Source organism: Ambystoma mexicanum, chromosome 5p, assembly GCF_040938575.1.
Source record: "Ambystoma mexicanum isolate Mex_15411 chromosome 5p, UKY_AmexF1_1, whole genome shotgun sequence".
Lineage (NCBI taxonomy): Eukaryota > Metazoa > Chordata > Amphibia > Caudata > Ambystomatidae > Ambystoma > Ambystoma mexicanum.
The window spans coordinates 742,022,120-742,041,790 of NC_090930.1; the positions used below are offsets into that span (position 1 = coordinate 742,022,120).

The following is a 19,671-nucleotide window of genomic DNA, read 5'->3' on the forward strand; positions in this document are numbered from 1 at the left end:
ATTTAAATGCACTTTGGTGCCTGATACCAATACAGTGATGCAACTACATATCGTTAATGTACAATCCCTAAGGTCAATCAGAGTGGGCACCCAGATATCTCTCAGAAACATTTTCCACAGATGAATAATGTCCAACCTTAACTCTATGAAAAGAAAAATGTACACACTATGTGCAGTAGATTCTCTGCTCACTGGAACATGCAGAAACAACATTGATGTGAAAAGATTGGAAAAAGCCCTATTTTATTAACATTAAAAAATGTTATACAATTATTTTGGTGAATCATATTCACTTTCACAATCATTCCTATGTTTCAAGCAATTTGATGGTCTTATTAAATGTGTAAAAAATGTAATTCTTTGAGTTGACAAACTGTATGGAGAGCAAACTTTTTATAACTTACAAGAGTTATGAGTTCTAGAAAGTAGTGCATTTACTGATCAAGTGCCCTTGTTTAAATGTACTTACTTTATTTGGATCACACCTTTCTCGAAAGAAGAAATAAACTCTAAATTATCAGGAAACAATTCAACTGATTTTAGGGGCCTCCTGGGCTTTCAATGCAAATCGCTGAGATCAAAAGCCAGTTTAATAGCCATTATACCTTCGAGCTTTGGAGATATGAGAGTGGGCAGTTTCTTTGTGGCAAAAGAGAGTCATCCCCAGAAACTATTAATATTCTTTGGTCAAAGAAGACTGCCATCAAAGTGGGCTGTAAAGCAAAGCTATTGCTGTTATATCTATCTGCAAATGAAAGGCAACTCTAAAAGAGAAGCAGCCCCAAGGTCCCACCGAGACTTGAACTCGGATCGCTGGATTCAGAGTCCAGAGTGCTAACCATTACACCATGGAACCCACATATTCAGTAGCATGATGCACTTCATTCTGGAAAAACAGAGCACATCAGAGAAAATATGTAATATTCCTATATCATTAGACTCCAGAGGAAGAATTTGATCCAAATGAGACATGAAGCCAATACTTTGCGATTGCACAGCATCCAACAGCAACAGTGCTGCTTCGATATAATATCAGTAAACGGTTACTATAGGTCAGTAAAAATCTTGACTGTGCCCTATATTCTCATTGCCCTTATGAAGCTCTGCTCAACAAGGGTTCCATGGTGTAATGGTTAGCACTTTGGACTTTGAATCCAGCGATCCGAGTTCATGTCTCGGTGGAACCTCTCTCTTGCTCTAACACACTTTGTCTCCTTGTTGTCTTAAATTATAGGCCAAAGATAGTAATATTCATAAGGTTAGTGGTGTAGGGTATTCATTTTCGCTCTCACTCTCTGGCATAACTTTTCATAAAAATCCACTTTTGTGCCTAGCACCTTAACCTTTATGCATTTTTTTTAAATGTATGAACAGTGAGGTCATTCTGAGTCGATGGGCAGATCTGCATCGGAAACATACATAAAAGATTTGAAATTTTCAAACTTAACTCAATGTTAAGAAACATGCTCAATCTGTGACCCAATGGATTCTCTTTTTACTTGAAGATGCAGCAACAACATTAATAATACCATTTTGGGAAAAGCAGCTCTTTTGTATCGCCATTCTCTTTCAAAATTGTTAAAGGGTTAATCCTATGAAAAGCGACCACATTCAGAATCAATGATATTAATCAAGCGTCTTAACAGCCTTTACATGTTTGTAAAATGAAGGTATCAGTTTGAGATGAAAAATAGAACGAAGAACACACTTTTCTTAATTCACAAAAGGCCTGAGGTGTATAAATACTGTTTGTACCGACCAAGGGCCCATTCGTGAATGTACTTACTTTAGTTGGATCATACCTTTCTTCAAAGAAGACATCCACAATAAACCATAAGGGAAAGGTTTGACTGATGGTAAACTCTTACAGAGATTTGAATGCAAATTATTGGATTCAACCTCCAGGGTGCTACCATTACACCATGGGTCTTTCACACCACAGAAAGTGGTGGGTTTCATTGTGGCTAAAGAGCGTCATCCATGGAAAATCTTTCTTTTTTCAAATGCACCCAGGGAATAATGCTATGAAAGTGGGCGACACAGCAGCGTCATTGCTATTAAAACAAGACACTGAGAGGAAAACAAACACAGTAATTCCCAAGGTCCCACCGAGATTTGAACTCGGATCGCTGGATTCAGAGTCCAGAGTGCTAACCATTACACCATGGAACCTACATACTTAGTGACATGATGAACGTCATTGCAGCAAAAAAAGAGTCTTTTAGAGAATGTATGCAATATTCTTTTATCTTATGCCTCCAGAGGAAGAATCCTATCCAAATGAGCTGTAAAGCAAAGAGTTTGCTATTGCGCAACAACCAACTAAACAGTTCCACATTTGCATAATATCCGTGGGCTAGGAATATGAGTTTGTTAAAATGATGCATGAGATCTCGATTCTCATTTCTGTTACAACTCTGTCAGGTTGCACCAGCAAGGGGCCCATGGTGTAATGGTTAGCAAAGAACATTACTGAAGGGCCCCTCGGCCAGCCAGAAAGCCAAAATGGAGAGAACGGGCATGAACTGGTTGTGAATGAGCTTCAAAATGCGTTCACAGGTAATTGAACTGGTGATCTCCTCAGTTTATACACCTGGAACTCCTGTCAATAGCAACAGTCGGCAGCTGGGTTGCCAGACATTTCGTCGAAAAAAATTTGTCGACAGGACAATTGGTCGAAACCATTTGGTCGAAAACCAAATGGTCGAATTGCTTTGTTTTTTATTTTCACATTTTTTTTGGGGGGGGGGGGTTGGGGGGGTCCCCCCAACCCCCTTTTTTTCTAAAAACCCCTTTTTTTCCGTAAACTACAACCTAAAAAATATATATATACATAAATAAAAAAATCGACCATTTGGCTTTCGACCAAATTACGTCGACCAAATGTCTTTCGACGAAATGTCCGGACAGCGGCAGCTGGTCTGTGTCAGTAATGGCAATTTGATTTTGCCATTTTCACAACTCCCTAATAAATGAACAAAATGTTCCATTTGTAGGCACAGTTACATGCTATGGTATGTATACCATGCTTAATAACCACCATAGGAGGCTCAGAGCACCATCCGCATTCTTACGTACAAAACATGTAAGGAAATAATCAGATCTTTTGCTCTGCAGGAGTCAGGCTTCTTTAAAGCCTGACAAAGAGGCAGAGTGCCATTGTAAACTGAGGCATGATGAAACCATGCCCAAGAACCCAGGCAGGTTAAACCCTTCCACTCATGCCCCTAGGCCCCGAACGGCCAGGTTCTATAGACAGGGCAGCTGGCATGGATTATGGACACTTTTAACATAGGGTGGTTTTTCAACCTTATCTCCTCTGGGAGCAAAGCGCTGGACAGGGTTTCCTGTATGTTTTTGAGGTTCGCAGGGATCTATGTGTGGATGTTTCTTGGTGTGAAAAGCATGACACCTTTTGGGGTGACACCAGGCTCTTCTGGGAGTTAATTTGCATAATCTCTACTTTCTATTTTATGTGACATGGGCTGCAGTTACATTGTTCTGTTAATAGAGGGCAACACACAGGTCATAGTTCCAAACAGGGGTGCACAGTCTGCTTGCTAGCTTACATTTACAGTTCTATTTGGGATTCACCGCCTTTTCATAAACTGAGTACTCTTCCGGAGTATTTCTAACTTATGTAGGTGTTTTGGGGGTGTTACGTGCCTTTGTATGACTGCTGCAAACCACTTGATATTAGACATTGATTGGAAACGACATAAAAAATCCTGACACATATTGTAAGCGGACATAAAATGACCTATATTAGCTAATATAAGTAAACAGACATCACTCCCCCCTCCCCACAAAAAGGGATGTATGCGTACACAAAAAATAAAAATGAAAAACAAGCAACTACTGCAGTCAAAATCTAAAAATGTAAATTCAGTTACATGATCATGACTCGGAAGGGGAAGTTAAAAAGTAAAAAAACACACGGTAGGAGAGAGGTTAGCTTTACATGCCATGAGGGAGGAAGAGGTCTTCCAAGCACTGTTGTGTATGTTGGTCAATCCCTCTGAAACGCAAAAGGGATGTGCACATAGAAATCAAAGCAGAGTCATCCAGAGAGACTATTTAATTCTTTTTTTTTCAAATTCTCAAAAGGAAGCTGCTATCAAATTGAACTATTCATCACAGCCACTGCTAGGAAATCTATGTGCATAAAATGACAATACACCCAAAGGAAAACAAAATATAGCTATAACATGTCAGATTACTAAATTCAGAGTCCAGCCTACTAACCATTAGACCATGGAACCTAAATACTTCCGCAAATGCTGAACTTCATTATGCCAAAACAGAGGCAGTCAGAAACAATATTTAATATTGCTTAATCATATGCCTCAAGAGGAAGAATTTGATCTACATGCTCTATAAAGCACAGAGATTGCTATAGCACAACGTCAATCGACAACATCGCTGTGTTTGTATGATATCAGTCAATTGGGACTATGAATCTGTAAAAATTGTAAATGTGCTCTATATTGCCATTTCTGATTCAACGCTCTCAGGTGCATCTTGCAAGGGTTCCATGGTGTAATGGTTAGCACTTTGGACTTTGAATCCAACGATCCGAGTTCAAGTCTCGGTGGGACCGTTATCTTGCTCTTACACTCCATTTTCTAATTTCTCAAATTACAATTCAACAGAGTTAATATTCAGAAGTTCAGTCGACTCTCTCTGCACGACATTACATTTAAATGCACTTTGGTGCCTGATACCAATACAGTGATGCAACTACATATCGTTAATGTACAATCCCTAAGGTCAATCAGAGTGGGCACCCAGATATCTCTCAGAAACATTTTCCACAGATGAATAATGTCCAACCTTAACTCTATGAAAAGAAAAATGTACACACTATGTGCAGTAGATTCTCTGCTCACTGGAACATGCAGAAACAACATTGATGTGAAAAGATTGGAAAAAGCCCTATTTTATTAACATTAAAAAATGTTATACAATTATTTTGGTGAATCATATTCACTTTCACAATCATTCCTATGTTTCAAGCAATTTGATGGTCTTATTAAATGTGTAAAAAATGTAATTCTTTGAGTTGACAAACTGTATGGAGAGCAAACTTTTTATAACTTACAAGAGTTATGAGTTCTAGAAAGTAGTGCATTTACTGATCAAGTGCCCTTGTTTAAATGTACTTACTTTATTTGGATCACACCTTTCTCGAAAGAAGAAATAAACTCTAAATTATCAGGAAACAATTCAACTGATTTTAGGGGCCTCCTGGGCTTTCAATGCAAATCGCTGAGATCAAAAGCCAGTTTAATAGCCATTATACCTTGGAGCTTTGGAGATACGAGAGTGGGCAGTTTCTTTGTGGCAAAAGAGAGTCATCCCCAGAAACTATTAATATTCTTTGGTCAAAGAAGACTGCCATCAAAGTGGGCTGTAAAGCAAAGCTATTGCTGTTATATCTATCTGCAAATGAAAGGCAACTCTAAAAGAGAAGCAGCCCCAAGGTCCCACCGAGACTTGAACTCGGATCGCTGGATTCAGAGTCCAGAGTGCTAACCATTACACCATGGAACCCACATATTCAGTAGCATGATGCACTTCATTCTGGAAAAACAGAGCACATCAGAGAACATATGTAATATTCCTATATCATTAGACTCCAGAGGAAGAATTTGATCCAAATGAGACATGAAGCCAATACTTTGCGATTGCACAGCATCCAACAGCAACAGTGCTGCTTCGATATAATATCAGTAAACGGTTACTATAGGTCAGTAAAAATCTTGACTGTGCCCTATATTCTCATTGCCCTTATGAAGCTCTGCTCAACAAGGGTTCCATGGTGTAATGGTTAGCACTTTGGACTTTGAATCCAGCGATCCGAGTTCAAGTCTCGGTGGAACCTCTCTCTTGCTCTAACACACTTTGTCTCCTTGTTGTCTTAAATTATAGGCCAAAGATAGTAATATTCATAAGGTTAGTGGTGTAGGGTATTCATTTTCGCTCTCACTCTCTGGCATAACTTTTCATAAAAATCCACTTTTGTGCCTAGCACCTTAACCTTTATGCATTTTTTTTAAATGTATGAACAGTGAGGTCATTCTGAGTCGATGGGCAGATCTGCATCGGAAACATACATAAAAGATTTGAAATTTTCAAACTTAACTCAATGTTAAGAAACATGCTCAATCTGTGACCCAATGGATTCTCTTTTTACTTGAAGATGCAGCAACAACATTAATAATACCATTTTGGGAAAAGCAGCTCTATTGTATCGCCATTCTCTTTCAAAATTGTTAAAGGGTTAATCCTATGAAAAGCGACCACATTCAGAATCAATGATATTAATCAAGTGTCTTAACAGCCTTTACATGTTTGTAAAATGAAGGTATCAGTTTGAGATGAAAAATAGAACGAAGAACACACTTTTCTTAATTCACAAAAGGCCTGAGGTGTATAAATACTGTTTGTACCGACCAAGGGCCCATTCGTGAATGTACTTACTTTAGTTGGATCATACCTTTCTTCAAAGAAGACATCCACAATAAACCATAAGGGAAAGGTTTGACTGATGGTAAACTCTTACAGAGATTTGAATGCAAATTATTGGATTCAACCTCCAGGGTGCTACCATTACACCATGGGTCTTTCACACCACAGAAAGTGGTGGGTTTCATTGTGGCTAAAGAGCGTCATCCATGGAAAATCTTTCTTTTTTCAAATGCACCCAGGGAATAATGCTATGAAAGTGGGCGACACAGCAGCGTCATTGCTATTAAAACAAGACACTGAGAGGAAAACAAACACAGAAATTCCCAAGGTCCCACCGAGATTTGAACTCGGATTGCTGGATTCAGAGTCCAGAGTGCTAACCATTACACCATGGAACCTACATACTTAGTGACATGATGAACGTCATTGCAGCAAAAAAAGAGCCTTTTAGAGAATGTATGCAATATTCTTTTATCTTATGCCTCCAGAGGAAGAATCCTATCCAAATGAGCTGTAAAGCAAAGAGTTTGCTATTGCGCAACAACCAACTAAACAGTTCCACATTTGCATAATATCCGTGGGCTAGGAATATGAGTTTGTTAAAATGATGCATGAGATCTCGATTCTCATTTCTGTTACAACTCTGTCAGGTTGCACCAGCAAGGGGCCCATGGTGTAATGGTTAGCAAAGAACATTACTGAAGGGCCCCTCGGCCAGCCAGAAAGCCAAAATGGAGAGAACGGGCATGAACTGGTTGTGAATGAGCTTCAAAATGCGTTCACAGGTAATTGAACTGGTGATCTCCTCAGTTTATACACCTGGAACTCCTGTCAATAGCAACAGTCGGCAGCTGGGTTGCCAGACATTTCGTCGAAAAAAATTTGTCGACAGGACAATTGGTCGAAAACCAAATGGTCGAATTGCTTTGTTTTTTATTTTCACATTTTTTTTTGGGGGGGGGTTTGGGGGGTCCCCCCAACCCCCTTTTTTTCTAAAAACCCCTTTTTTTCCGTAAACTACAACCTAAAAAATATATATATAAATAAATAAAAAAATCGACCATTTGGCTTTCGACCAAATTACGTCGACCAAATGTCTTTCGACCAAATGTCCGGACAGCGGCAGCTGGTCTGTGTCAGTAATGGCAATTTGATTTTGCCATTTTCACAACTCCCTAATAAATGAACAAAATGTTCCATTTGTAGGCACAGTTACATGCTATGGTATGTATACCATGCTTAATAACCACCATAGGAGGCTCAGAGCACCATCCGCATTCTTACGTACAAAACATGTAAGGAAATAATCAGATCTTTTGCTCTGCAGGAGTCAGGCTTCTTTAAAGCCTGACAAAGTGGCAGAGTGCCATTGTAAACTGAGGCATGATGAAACCATGCCCAAGAACCCAGGCAGGTTAAACCCTTCCACTCATGCCCCTAGGCCCCGAACGGCCCCGAACGGCCAGGTTCTATAGACAGGGCAGCTGGCATGGATTATGGACACTTTTAACATAGGGTGGTTTTTCAACCTTATCTCCTCTGGGAGCAAAGCGCTGGACAGGGTTTCCTGTACGTTTTTGAGGTTCGCAGGGATCCATGTGTGGATGTTTCTTGGTGTGAAAAGCATGACACCTTTTGGGGTGACACCAGGCTCTTCTGGGAGTTAATTTGCATAATCTCTACTTTCTATTTTAGGTGACATGGGCTGCAGTTACATTGTTCTGTTAATAGAGGGCAACACACAGGTCATAGTTCCAAACAGGGGTGCACAGTCTGCTTGCTAGCTTACATTTACAGTTCTATTTGGGATTCGACGCCTTTTCATAAACTGAGTACTCTTCCGGAGTATTTCTAACTTATGTAGGTGTTTTGGGGGTGTTACGTGCCTTTGTATGACTGCTGCAAACCACTTGATATTAGACATTGATTGGAAACGACATAAAAAATCCTGACACATATTGTAAGCGGACATAAAATGACCTATATTAGCTAATATAAGTAAACAGACATCACTCCCCCCTCCCCACAAAAAGGGATGTATGCGTACACAAAAAATAAAAATGAAAAACAAGCAACTACTGCAGTCAAAATCTAAAAATGTAAATTCAGTTACATGATCATGACTCGGAAGGGGAAGTTAAAAAGTAAAAAAACACACGGTAGGAGAGAGGTTAGCTTTACATGCCATGAGGGAGGAAGAGGTCTTCCAAGCACTGTTGTGTATGTTGGTCAATCCCTCTGAAACGCAAAAGGGATGTGCACATAGAAATCAAAGCAGAGTCATCCAGAGAGACTATTTAATTCTTTTTTTTTCAAATTCTCAAAAGGAAGCTGCTATCAAATTGAACTATTCATCACAGCCACTGCTAGGAAATCTATGTGCATAAAATGACAATACACCCAAAGGAAAACAAAATATAGCTATAACATGTCAGATTACTAAATTCAGAGTCCAGCCTACTAACCATTAGACCATGGAACCTAAATACTTCCGCAAATGCTGAACTTCATTATGCCAAAACAGAGGCAGTCAGAAACAATATTTAATATTGCTTAATCATATGCCTCAAGAGGAAGAATTTGATCTACATGCTCTATAAAGCACAGAGATTGCTATAGCACAACGTCAATCGACAACATCGCTGTGTTTGTATGATATCAGTCAATTGGGACTATGAATCTGTAAAAATTGTAAATGTGCTCTATATTGCCATTTCTGATTCAACGCTCTCAGGTGCATCTTGCAAGGGTTCCATGGTGTAATGGTTAGCACTTTGGACTTTGAATCCAACGATCCGAGTTCAAGTCTCGGTGGGACCGTTATCTTGCTCTTACACTCCATTTTCTAATTTCTCAAATTACAATTCAACAGAGTTAATATTCAGAAGTTCAGTCGACTCTCTCTGCACGACATTACATTTAAATGCACTTTGGTGCCTGATACCAATACAGTGATGCAACTACATATCGTTAATGTACAATCCCTAAGGTCAATCAGAGTGGGCACCCAGATATCTCTCAGAAACATTTTCCACAGATGAATAATGTCCAACCTTAACTCTATGAAAAGAAAAATGTACACACTATGTGCAGTAGATTCTCTGCTCACTGGAACATGCAGAAACAACATTGATGTGAAAAGATTGGAAAAAGCCCTATTTTATTAACATTAAAAAATGTTATACAATTATTTTGGTGAATCATATTCACTTTCACAATCATTCCTATGTTTCAAGCAATTTGATGGTCTTATTAAATGTGTAAAAAATGTAATTCTTTGAGTTGACAAACTGTATGGAGAGCAAACTTTTTATAACTTACAAGAGTTATGAGTTCTAGAAAGTAGTGCATTTACTGATCAAGTGCCCTTGTTTAAATGTACTTACTTTATTTGGATCACACCTTTCTCGAAAGAAGAAATAAACTCTAAATTATCAGGAAACAATTCAACTGATTTTAGGGGCCTCCTGGGCTTTCAATGCAAATCGCTGAGATCAAAAGCCAGTTTAATAGCCATTATACCTTGGAGCTTTGGAGATACGAGAGTGGGCAGTTTCTTTGTGGCAAAAGAGAGTCATCCCCAGAAACTATTAATATTCTTTGGTCAAAGAAGACTGCCATCAAAGTGGGCTGTAAAGCAAAGCTATTGCTGTTATATCTATCTGCAAATGAAAGGCAGCTCTAAAAGAGAAGCAGCCCCAAGGTCCCACCGAGACTTGAACTCAGATCGCTGGATTCAGAGTCCAGAGTGCTAACCATTACACCATGGAACCCACATATTCAGTAGCATGATGCACTTCATTCTGGAAAAACAGAGCACATCAGAGAACATATGTAATATTCCTATATCATTAGACTCCAGAGGAAGAATTTGATCCAAATGAGACATGAAGCCAATACTTTGCGATTGCACAGCATCCAACAGCAACAGTGCTGCTTCGATATAATATCAGTAAACGGTTACTATAGGTCAGTAAAAATCTTGACTGTGCCCTATATTCTCATTGCCCTTATGAAGCTCTGCTCAACAAGGGTTCCATGGTGTAATGGTTAGCACTTGGACTTTGAATCCAGCGATCCGAGTTCAAGTCTCGGTGGAACCTCTCTCTTGCTCTAACACACTTTGTCTCCTTGTTGTCTTAAATTATAGGCCAAAGATAGTAATATTCATAAGGTTAGTGGTGTAGGGTATTCATTTTCGCTCTCACTCTCTGGCATAACTTTTCATAAAAATCCACTTTTGTGCCTAGCACCTTAACCTTTATGCATTTTTTTTAAATGTATGAACAGTGAGGTCATTCTGAGTCGATGGGCAGATCTGCATCGGAAACATACATAAAAGATTTGAAATTTTCAAACTTAACTCAATGTTAAGAAACATGCTCAATCTGTGACCCAATGGATTCTCTTTTTACTTGAAGATGCAGCAACAACATTAATAATACCATTTTGGGAAAAGCAGCTCTATTGTATCGCCATTCTCTTTCAAAATTGTTAAAGGGTTAATCCTATGAAAAGCGACCACATTCAGAATCAATGATATTAATCAAGTGTCTTAACAGCCTTTACATGTTTGTAAAATGAAGGTATCAGTTTGAGATGAAAAATAGAACGAAGAACACACTTTTCTTAATTCACAAAAGGCCTGAGGTGTATAAATACTGTTTGTACCGACCAAGGGCCCATTCGTGAATGTACTTACTTTAGTTGGATCATACCTTTCTTCAAAGAAGACATCCACAATAAACCATAAGGGAAAGGTTTGACTGATGGTAAACTCTTACAGAGATTTGAATGCAAATTATTGGATTCAACCTCCAGGGTGCTACCATTACACCATGGGTCTTTCACACCACAGAAAGTGGTGGGTTTCATTGTGGCTAAAGAGCGTCATCCATGGAAAATCTTTCTTTTTTCAAATGCACCCAGGGAATAATGCTATGAAAGTGGGCGACACAGCAGCGTCATTGCTATTAAAACAAGACACTGAGAGGAAAACAAACACAGTAATTCCCAAGGTCCCACCGAGATTTGAACTCGGATTGCTGGATTCAGAGTCCAGAGTGCTAACCATTACACCATGGAACCTACATACTTAGTGACATGATGAACGTCATTGCAGCAAAAAAAGAGCCTTTTAGAGAATGTATGCAATATTCTTTTATCTTATGCCTCCAGAGGAAGAATCCTATCCAAATGAGCTGTAAAGCAAAGAGTTTGCTATTGCGCAACAACCAACTAAACAGTTCCACATTTGCATAATATCCGTGGGCTAGGAATATGAGTTTGTTAAAATGATGCATGAGATCTCGATTCTCATTTCTGTTACAACTCTGTCAGGTTGCACCAGCAAGGGGCCCATGGTGTAATGGTTAGCAAAGAACATTACTGAAGGGCCCCTCGGCCAGCCAGAAAGCCAAAATGGAGAGAACGGGCATGAACTGGTTGTGAATGAGCTTCAAAATGCGTTCACAGGTAATTGAACTGGTGATCTCCTCAGTTTATACACCTGGAACTCCTGTCAATAGCAACAGTCGGCAGCTGGGTTGCCAGACATTTCGTCGAAAAAAATTTGTCGACAGGACAATTGGTCGAAACCATTTGGTCGAAAACCAAATGGTCGAATTGCTTTGTTTTTTATTTTCACATTTTTTTTGGGGGGGGGGGTTGGGGGATCCCCCCAACCCCCTTTTTTTCTAAAAACCCCTTTTTTTCCGTAAACTACAACCTAAAAAATATATATATAAATAAATAAAAAAATCGACCATTTGGCTTTCGACCAAATTACGTCGACCAAATGTCTTTCGACGAAATGTCTTTCGACGAAATGTCCGGACAGCGGCAGCTGGTCTGTGTCAGTAATGGCAATTTGATTTTGCCATTTTCACAACTCCCTAATAAATGAACAAAATGTTCCATTTGTAGGCACAGTTACATGCTATGGTATGTATACCATGCTTAATAACCACCATAGGAGGCTCAGAGCACCATCCGCATTCTTACGTACAAAACATGTAAGGAAATAATCAGATCTTTTGCTCTGCAGGAGTCAGGCTTCTTTAAAGCCTGACAAAGTGGCAGAGTGCCATTGTAAACTGAGGCATGATGAAACCATGCCCAAGAACCCAGGCAGGTTAAACCCTTCCACTCATGCCCCTAGGCCCCGAACGGCCAGGTTCTATAGACAGGGCAGCTGGCATGGATTATGGACACTTTTAACATAGGGTGGTTTTTCAACCTTATCTCCTCTGGGAGCAAAGCGCTGGACAGGGTTTCCTGTACGTTTTTGAGGTTCGCAGGGATCTATGTGTGGATGTTTCTTGGTGTGAAAAGCATGACACCTTTTGGGGTGACACCAGGCTCTTCTGGGAGTTAATTTGCATAATCTCTACTTTCTATTTTATGTGACATGGGCTGCAGTTACATTGTTCTGTTAATAGAGGGCAACACACAGGTCATAGTTCCAAACAGGGGTGCACAGTCTGCTTGCTAGCTTACATTTACAGTTCTATTTGGGATTCACCGCCTTTTCATAAACTGAGTACTCTTCCGGAGTATTTCTAACTTATGTAGGTGTTTTGGGGGTGTTACGTGCCTTTGTATGACTGCTGCAAACCACTTGATATTAGACATTGATTGGAAACGACATAAAAAATCCTGACACATATTGTAAGCGGACATAAAATGACCTATATTAGCTAATATAAGTAAACAGACATCACTCCCCCCTCCCCACAAAAAGGGATGTATGCGTACACAAAAAATAAAAATGAAAAACAAGCAACTACTGCAGTTAAAATCTAAAAATGTAAATTCAGTTACATGATCAAGACTCGGAAGGGGAAGTTAAAAAGTAAAAAAACACACGGTAGGAGAGAGGTTAGCTTTACATGCCATGAGGGAGGAAGAGGTCTTCCAAGCACTGTTGTGTATGTTGGTCAATCCCTCTGAAACGCAAAAGGGATGTGCACATAGAAATCAAAGCAGAGTCATCCAGAGAGACTATTTAATTCTTTTTTTTTCAAATTCTCAAAAGGAAGCTGCTATCAAATTGAACTATTCATCACAGCCACTGCTAGGAAATCTATGTGCATAAAATGACAATACACCCAAAGGAAAACAAAATATAGCTATAACATGTCAGATTACTAAATTCAGAGTCCAGCCTACTAACCATTAGACCATGGAACCTAAATACTTCCGCAAATGCTGAACTTCATTATGCCAAAACAGAGGCAGTCAGAAACAATATTTAATATTGCTTAATCATATGCCTCAAGAGGAAGAATTTGATCTACATGCTCTATAAAGCACAGAGATTGCTATAGCACAACGTCAATCGACAACATTGCTGTGTTTGTATGATATCAGTCAATTGGGACTATGAATCTGTAAAAATTGTAAATGTGCTCTATATTGCCATTTCTGATTCAACGCTCTCAGGTGCATCTTGCAAGGGTTCCATGGTGTAATGGTTAGCACTTCGGACTTTGAATCCAACGATCCGAGTTCAAGTCTCGGTGGGACCGTTATCTTGCTCTTACACTCCATTTTCTAATTTCTCAAATTACAATTCAACAGAGTTAATATTCAGAAGTTCAGTCGACTCTCTCTGCACGACATTACATTTAAATGCACTTTGGTGCCTGATACCAATACAGTGATGCAACTACATATCGTTAATGTACAATCCCTAAGGTCAATCAGAGTGGGCACCCAGATATCTCTCAGAAACATTTTCCACAGATGAATAATGTCCAACCTTAACTCTATGAAAAGAAAAATGTACACACTTTGTGCAGTAGATTCTCTGCTCACTGGAACATGCAGAAACAACATTGATGTGAAAAGATTGGAAAAAGCCCTATTTTATTAACATTAAAAAATGTTATACAATTATTTTGGTGAATCATATTCACTTTCACAATCATTCCTATGTTTCAAGCAATTTGATGGTCTTATTAAATGTGTAAAAAATGTAATTCTTTGAGTTGACAAACTGTATGGAGAGCAAACTTTTTATAACTTACAAGAGTTATGAGTTCTAGAAAGTAGTGCATTTACTGATCAAGTGCCCTTGTTTAAATGTACTTACTTTATTTGGATCACACCTTTCTCGAAAGAAGAAATAAACTCTAAATTATCAGGAAACAATTCAACTGATTTTAGGGGCCTCCTGGGCTTTCAATGCAAATCGCTGAGATCAAAAGCCAGTTTAATAGCCATTATACCTTGGAGCTTTGGAGATATGAGAGTGGGCAGTTTCTTTGTGGCAAAAGAGAGTCATCCCCAGAAACTATTAATATTCTTTGGTCAAAGAAGACTGCCATCAAAGTGGGCTGTAAAGCAAAGCTATTGCTGTTATATCTATCTGCAAATGAAAGGCAACTCTAAAAGAGAAGCAGCCCCAAGGTCCCACCGAGACTTGAACTCGGATCGCTGGATTCAGAGTCCAGAGTGCTAACCATTACACCATGGAACCCACATATTCAGTAGCATGATGCACTTCATTCTGGAAAAACAGAGCACATCAGAGAAAATATGTAATATTCCTATATCATTAGACTCCAGAGGAAGAATTTGATCCAAATGAGACATGAAGCCAATACTTTGCGATTGCACAGCATCCAACAGCAACAGTGCTGCTTCGATATAATATCAGTAAACGGTTACTATAGGTCAGTAAAAATCTTGACTGTGCCCTATATTCTCATTGCCCTTATGAAGCTCTGCTCAACAAGGGTTCCATGGTGTAATGGTTAGCACTTTGGACTTTGAATCCAGCGATCCGAGTTCATGTCTCGGTGGAACCTCTCTCTTGCTCTAACACACTTTGTCTCCTTGTTGTCTTAAATTATAGGCCAAAGATAGTAATATTCATAAGGTTAGTGGTGTAGGGTATTCATTTTCGCTCTCACTCTCTGGCATAACTTTTCATAAAAATCCACTTTTGTGCCTAGCACCTTAACCTTTATGCATTTTTTTTAAATGTATGAACAGTGAGGTCATTCTGAGTCGATGGGCAGATCTGCATCGGAAACATACATAAAAGATTTGAAATTTTCAAACTTAACTCAATGTTAAGAAACATGCTCAATCTGTGACCCAATGGATTCTCTTTTTACTTGAAGATGCAGCAACAACATTAATAATACCATTTTGGGAAAAGCAGCTCTTTTGTATCGCCATTCTCTTTCAAAATTGTTAAAGGGTTAATCCTATGAAAAGCGACCACATTCAGAATCAATGATATTAATCAAGCGTCTTAACAGCCTTTACATGTTTGTAAAATGAAGGTATCAGTTTGAGATGAAAAATAGAATGAAGAACACACTTTTCTTAATTCACAAAAGGCCTGAGGTGTATAAATACTGTTTGTACCGACCAAGGGCCCATTCGTGAATGTACTTACTTTAGTTGGATCATACCTTTCTTCAAAGAAGACATCCACAATAAACCATAAGGGAAAGGTTTGACTGATGGTAAACTCTTACAGAGATTTGAATGCAAATTATTGGATTCAACCTCCAGGGTGCTACCATTACACCATGGGTCTTTCACACCACAGAAAGTGGTGGGTTTCATTGTGGCTAAAGAGCGTCATCCATGGAAAATCTTTCTTTTTTCAAATGCACCCAGGGAATAATGCTATGAAAGTGGGCGACACAGCAGCGTCATTGCTATTAAAACAAGACACTGAGAGGAAAACAAACACAGTAATTCCCAAGGTCCCACCGAGATTTGAACTCGGATCGCTGGATTCAGAGTGCTAACCATTACACCATGGAACCTACATACTTAGTGACATGATGAACGTCATTGCAGCAAAAAAAGAGCCTTTTAGAGAATGTATGCAATATTCTTTTATCTTATGCCTCCAGAGGAAGAATCCTATCCAAATGAGCTGTAAAGCAAAGAGTTTGCTATTGCGCAACAACCAACTAAACAGTTCCACATTTGCATAATATCCGTGGGCTAGGAATATGAGTTTGTTAAAATGATGCATGAGATCTCGATTCTCATTTCTGTTACAACTCTGTCAGGTTGCACCAGCAAGGGGCCCATGGTGTAATGGTTAGCAAAGAACATTACTGAAGGGCCCCTCGGCCAGCCAGAAAGCCAAAATGGAGAGAACGGGCATGAACTGGTTGTGAATGAGCTTCAAAATGCGTTCACAGGTAATTGAACTGGTGATCTCCTCAGTTTATACACCTGGAACTCCTGTCAATAGCAACAGTCGGCAGCTGGGTTGCCAGACATTTCGTCGAAAAAAATTTGTCGACAGGACGATTGGTCGAAACCATTTGGTCGAAAACCAAATGGTCGAATTGCTTTGTTTTTTATTTTCACATTTTTTTTGGGGGGGGGGGGTCGGGGGGGTCCCCCCAACCCCCTTTTTTTCTAAAAACCCCTTTTTTTCCGTAAACTACAACCTAAAAAATATATATATAAATAAATAAAAAAATCGACCATTTGGCTTTCGACCAAATTACGTCGACCAAATGTCTTTCGACGAAATGTCTTTCGACGAAATGTCCGGACAGCGGCAGCTGGTCTGTGTCAGTAATGGCAATTTGATTTTGCCATTTTCACAACTCCCTAATAAATGAACAAAATGTTCCATTTGTAGGCACAGTTACATGCTATGGTATGTATACCATGCTTAATAACCACCATAGGAGGCTCAGAGCACCATCCGCATTCTTACGTACAAAACATGTAAGGAAATAATCAGATCTTTTGCTCTGCAGGAGTCAGGCTTCTTTAAAGCCTGACAAAGAGGCAGAGTGCCATTGTAAACTGAGGCATGATGAAACCATGCCCAAGAACCCAGGCAGGTTAAACCCTTCCACTCATGCCCCTAGGCCCCGAACGGCCAGGTTCTATAGACAGGGCAGCTGGCATGGATTATGGACACTTTTAACATAGGGTGGTTTTTCAACCTTATCTCCTCTGGGAGCAAAGCGCTGGACAGGGTTTCCTGTACGTTTTTGAGGTTCGCAGGGATCTATGTGTGGATGTTTCTTGGTGTGAAAAGCATGACACCTTTTGGGGTGACACCAGGCTCTTCTGGGAGTTAATTTGCATAATCTCTACTTTCTATTTTATGTGACATGGGCTGCAGTTACATTGTTCTGTTAATAGAGGGCAACACACAGGTCATAGTTCCAAACAGGGGTGCACAGTCTGCTTGCTAGCTTACATTTACAGTTCTATTTGGGATTCACCGCCTTTTCATAAACTGAGTACTCTTCCGGAGTATTTCTAACTTATGTAGGTGTTTTGGGGGTGTTACGTGCCTTTGTATGACTGCTGCAAACCACTTGATATTAGACATTGATTGGAAACGACATAAAAAATCCTGACACATATTGTAAGCGGACATAAAATGACCTATATTAGCTAATATAAGTAAACAGACATCACTCCCCCCTCCCCACAAAAAGGGATGTATGCGTACACAAAAAATAAAAATGAAAAACAAGCAACTACTGCAGTTAAAATCTAAAAATGTAAATTCAGTTACATGATCATGACTCGGAAGGGGAAGTTAAAAAGTAAAAAAACACACGGTAGGAGAGAGGTTAGCTTTACATGCCATGAGGGAGGAAGAGGTCTTCCAAGCACTGTTGTGTATGTTGGTCAATCCCTCTGAAACGCAAAAGGGATGTGCACATAGAAATCAAAGCAGAGTCATCCAGAGAGACTATTTAATTCTTTTTTTTTCAAATTCTCAAAAGGAAGCTGCTATCAAATTGAACTATTCATCACAGCCACTGCTAGGAAATCTATGTGCATAAAATGACAATACACCCAAAGGAAAACAAAATATAGCTATAACATGTCAGATTACTAAATTCAGAGTCCAGCCTACTAACCATTAGACCATGGAACCTAAATACTTCCGCAAATGCTGAACTTCATTATGCCAAAACAGAGGCAGTCAGAAACAATATTTAATATTGCTTAATCATATGCCTCAAGAGGAAGAATTTGATCTACATGCTCTATAAAGCACAGAGATTGCTATAGCACAACGTCAATCGACAACATCGCTGTGTTTGTATGATATCAGTCAATTGGGACTATGAATCTGTAAAAATTGTAAATGTGCTCTATATTGCCATTTCTGATTCAACGCTCTCAGGTGCATCTTGCAAGGGTTCCATGGTGTAATGGTTAGCACTTCGGACTTTGAATCCAACGATCCGAGTTCAAGTCTCGGTGGGACCGTTATCTTGCTCTTACACTCCATTTTCTAATTTCTCAAATTACAATTCAACAGAGTTAATATTCAGAAGTTCAGTCGACTCTCTCTGCACGACATTACATTTAAATGCACTTTGGTGCCTGATACCAATACAGTGATGCAACTACATATCGTTAATGTACAATCCCTAAGGTCAATCAGAGTGGGCACCCAGATATCTCTCAGAAACATTTTCCACAGATGAATAATGTCCAACCTTAACTCTATGAAAAGAAAAATGTACACACTATGTGCAGTAGATTCTCTGCTCACTGGAACATGCAGAAACAACATTGATGTGAAAAGATTGGAAAAAGCCCTATTTTATTAACATTAAAAAATGTTATACAATTATTTTGGTGAATCATATTCACTTTCACAATCATTCCTATGTTTCAAGCAATTTGATGGTCTTATTAAATGTGTAAAAAATGTAATTCTTTGAGTTGACAAACTGTATGGAGAGCAAACTTTTTATAACTTACAAGAGTTATGAGTTCTAGAAAGCAGTGCATTTACTGATCAAGTGCCCTTGTTTAAATGTACTTACTTTATTTGGATCACACCTTTCTCGAAAGAAGAAATAAACTCTAAATTATCAGGAAACAATTCAACTGATTTTAGGGGCCTCCTGGGCTTTCAATGCAAATCGCTGAGATCAAAAGCCAGTTTAATAGCCATTATACCTTCGAGCTTTGGAGATATGAGAGTGGGCAGTTTCTTTGTGGCAAAAGAGAGTCATCCCGAGAAACTATTAATATTCTTTGGTCAAAGAAGACTGCCATCAAAGTGGGCTGTAAAGCAAAGCTATTGCTGTTATATCTATCTGCAAATGAAAGGCAACTCTAAAAGAGAAGCAGCCCCAAGGTCCCACCGAGACTTGAACTCGGATCGCTGGATTCAGAGTCCAGAGTGCTAACCATTACACCATGGAACCCACATATTCAGTA

At 39.2% G+C, this 19,671-nt stretch overlaps 16 non-coding genes across 16 annotated transcripts; 8 read left to right on the plus strand and 8 right to left on the minus strand.

Moving 5' to 3' along the window:
* Positions 1 to 784: 784 nt before the first annotated feature.
* TRNAQ-CUG (transfer RNA glutamine (anticodon CUG)) lies at positions 785 to 856 on the minus strand. Its single transcript has one exon. It is a non-coding gene; the product is annotated as a tRNA-Gln (tRNA).
* A 259-nt stretch (positions 857 to 1,115) lies between these two features.
* TRNAQ-UUG (transfer RNA glutamine (anticodon UUG)) lies at positions 1,116 to 1,187 on the plus strand. Its single transcript has one exon. It is a non-coding gene; the product is annotated as a tRNA-Gln (tRNA).
* Positions 1,188 to 2,100: 913 nt separating this feature from the next.
* TRNAQ-CUG (transfer RNA glutamine (anticodon CUG)) lies at positions 2,101 to 2,172 on the minus strand. The gene has a single exon. It is a non-coding gene; the product is annotated as a tRNA-Gln (tRNA).
* Positions 2,173 to 4,528: 2,356 nt separating this feature from the next.
* Positions 4,529 to 4,600, plus strand: TRNAQ-UUG (transfer RNA glutamine (anticodon UUG)). The gene has a single exon. It is a non-coding gene; the product is annotated as a tRNA-Gln (tRNA).
* Positions 4,601 to 5,481: 881 nt separating this feature from the next.
* On the minus strand, positions 5,482 to 5,553 carry TRNAQ-CUG (transfer RNA glutamine (anticodon CUG)). The gene has a single exon. It is a non-coding gene; the product is annotated as a tRNA-Gln (tRNA).
* A 259-nt stretch (positions 5,554 to 5,812) lies between these two features.
* On the plus strand, positions 5,813 to 5,884 carry TRNAQ-UUG (transfer RNA glutamine (anticodon UUG)). The gene has a single exon. It is a non-coding gene; the product is annotated as a tRNA-Gln (tRNA).
* Positions 5,885 to 6,797: 913 nt separating this feature from the next.
* On the minus strand, positions 6,798 to 6,869 carry TRNAQ-CUG (transfer RNA glutamine (anticodon CUG)). The gene has a single exon. It is a non-coding gene; the product is annotated as a tRNA-Gln (tRNA).
* Positions 6,870 to 9,219: 2,350 nt separating this feature from the next.
* Positions 9,220 to 9,291, plus strand: TRNAQ-UUG (transfer RNA glutamine (anticodon UUG)). The gene has a single exon. It is a non-coding gene; the product is annotated as a tRNA-Gln (tRNA).
* Positions 9,292 to 10,172: 881 nt separating this feature from the next.
* On the minus strand, positions 10,173 to 10,244 carry TRNAQ-CUG (transfer RNA glutamine (anticodon CUG)). Its single transcript has one exon. It is a non-coding gene; the product is annotated as a tRNA-Gln (tRNA).
* Positions 10,245 to 10,503: 259 nt separating this feature from the next.
* Positions 10,504 to 10,574, plus strand: TRNAQ-UUG (transfer RNA glutamine (anticodon UUG)). The gene has a single exon. It is a non-coding gene; the product is annotated as a tRNA-Gln (tRNA).
* A 913-nt stretch (positions 10,575 to 11,487) lies between these two features.
* Positions 11,488 to 11,559, minus strand: TRNAQ-CUG (transfer RNA glutamine (anticodon CUG)). Its single transcript has one exon. It is a non-coding gene; the product is annotated as a tRNA-Gln (tRNA).
* A 2,369-nt stretch (positions 11,560 to 13,928) lies between these two features.
* TRNAQ-UUG (transfer RNA glutamine (anticodon UUG)) lies at positions 13,929 to 14,000 on the plus strand. The gene has a single exon. It is a non-coding gene; the product is annotated as a tRNA-Gln (tRNA).
* Positions 14,001 to 14,881: 881 nt separating this feature from the next.
* On the minus strand, positions 14,882 to 14,953 carry TRNAQ-CUG (transfer RNA glutamine (anticodon CUG)). The gene has a single exon. It is a non-coding gene; the product is annotated as a tRNA-Gln (tRNA).
* A 259-nt stretch (positions 14,954 to 15,212) lies between these two features.
* Positions 15,213 to 15,284, plus strand: TRNAQ-UUG (transfer RNA glutamine (anticodon UUG)). Its single transcript has one exon. It is a non-coding gene; the product is annotated as a tRNA-Gln (tRNA).
* A 3,349-nt stretch (positions 15,285 to 18,633) lies between these two features.
* On the plus strand, positions 18,634 to 18,705 carry TRNAQ-UUG (transfer RNA glutamine (anticodon UUG)). The gene has a single exon. It is a non-coding gene; the product is annotated as a tRNA-Gln (tRNA).
* An 881-nt stretch (positions 18,706 to 19,586) lies between these two features.
* TRNAQ-CUG (transfer RNA glutamine (anticodon CUG)) lies at positions 19,587 to 19,658 on the minus strand. Its single transcript has one exon. It is a non-coding gene; the product is annotated as a tRNA-Gln (tRNA).
* Between the last annotated feature and the right edge of the window lie 13 nt (positions 19,659 to 19,671).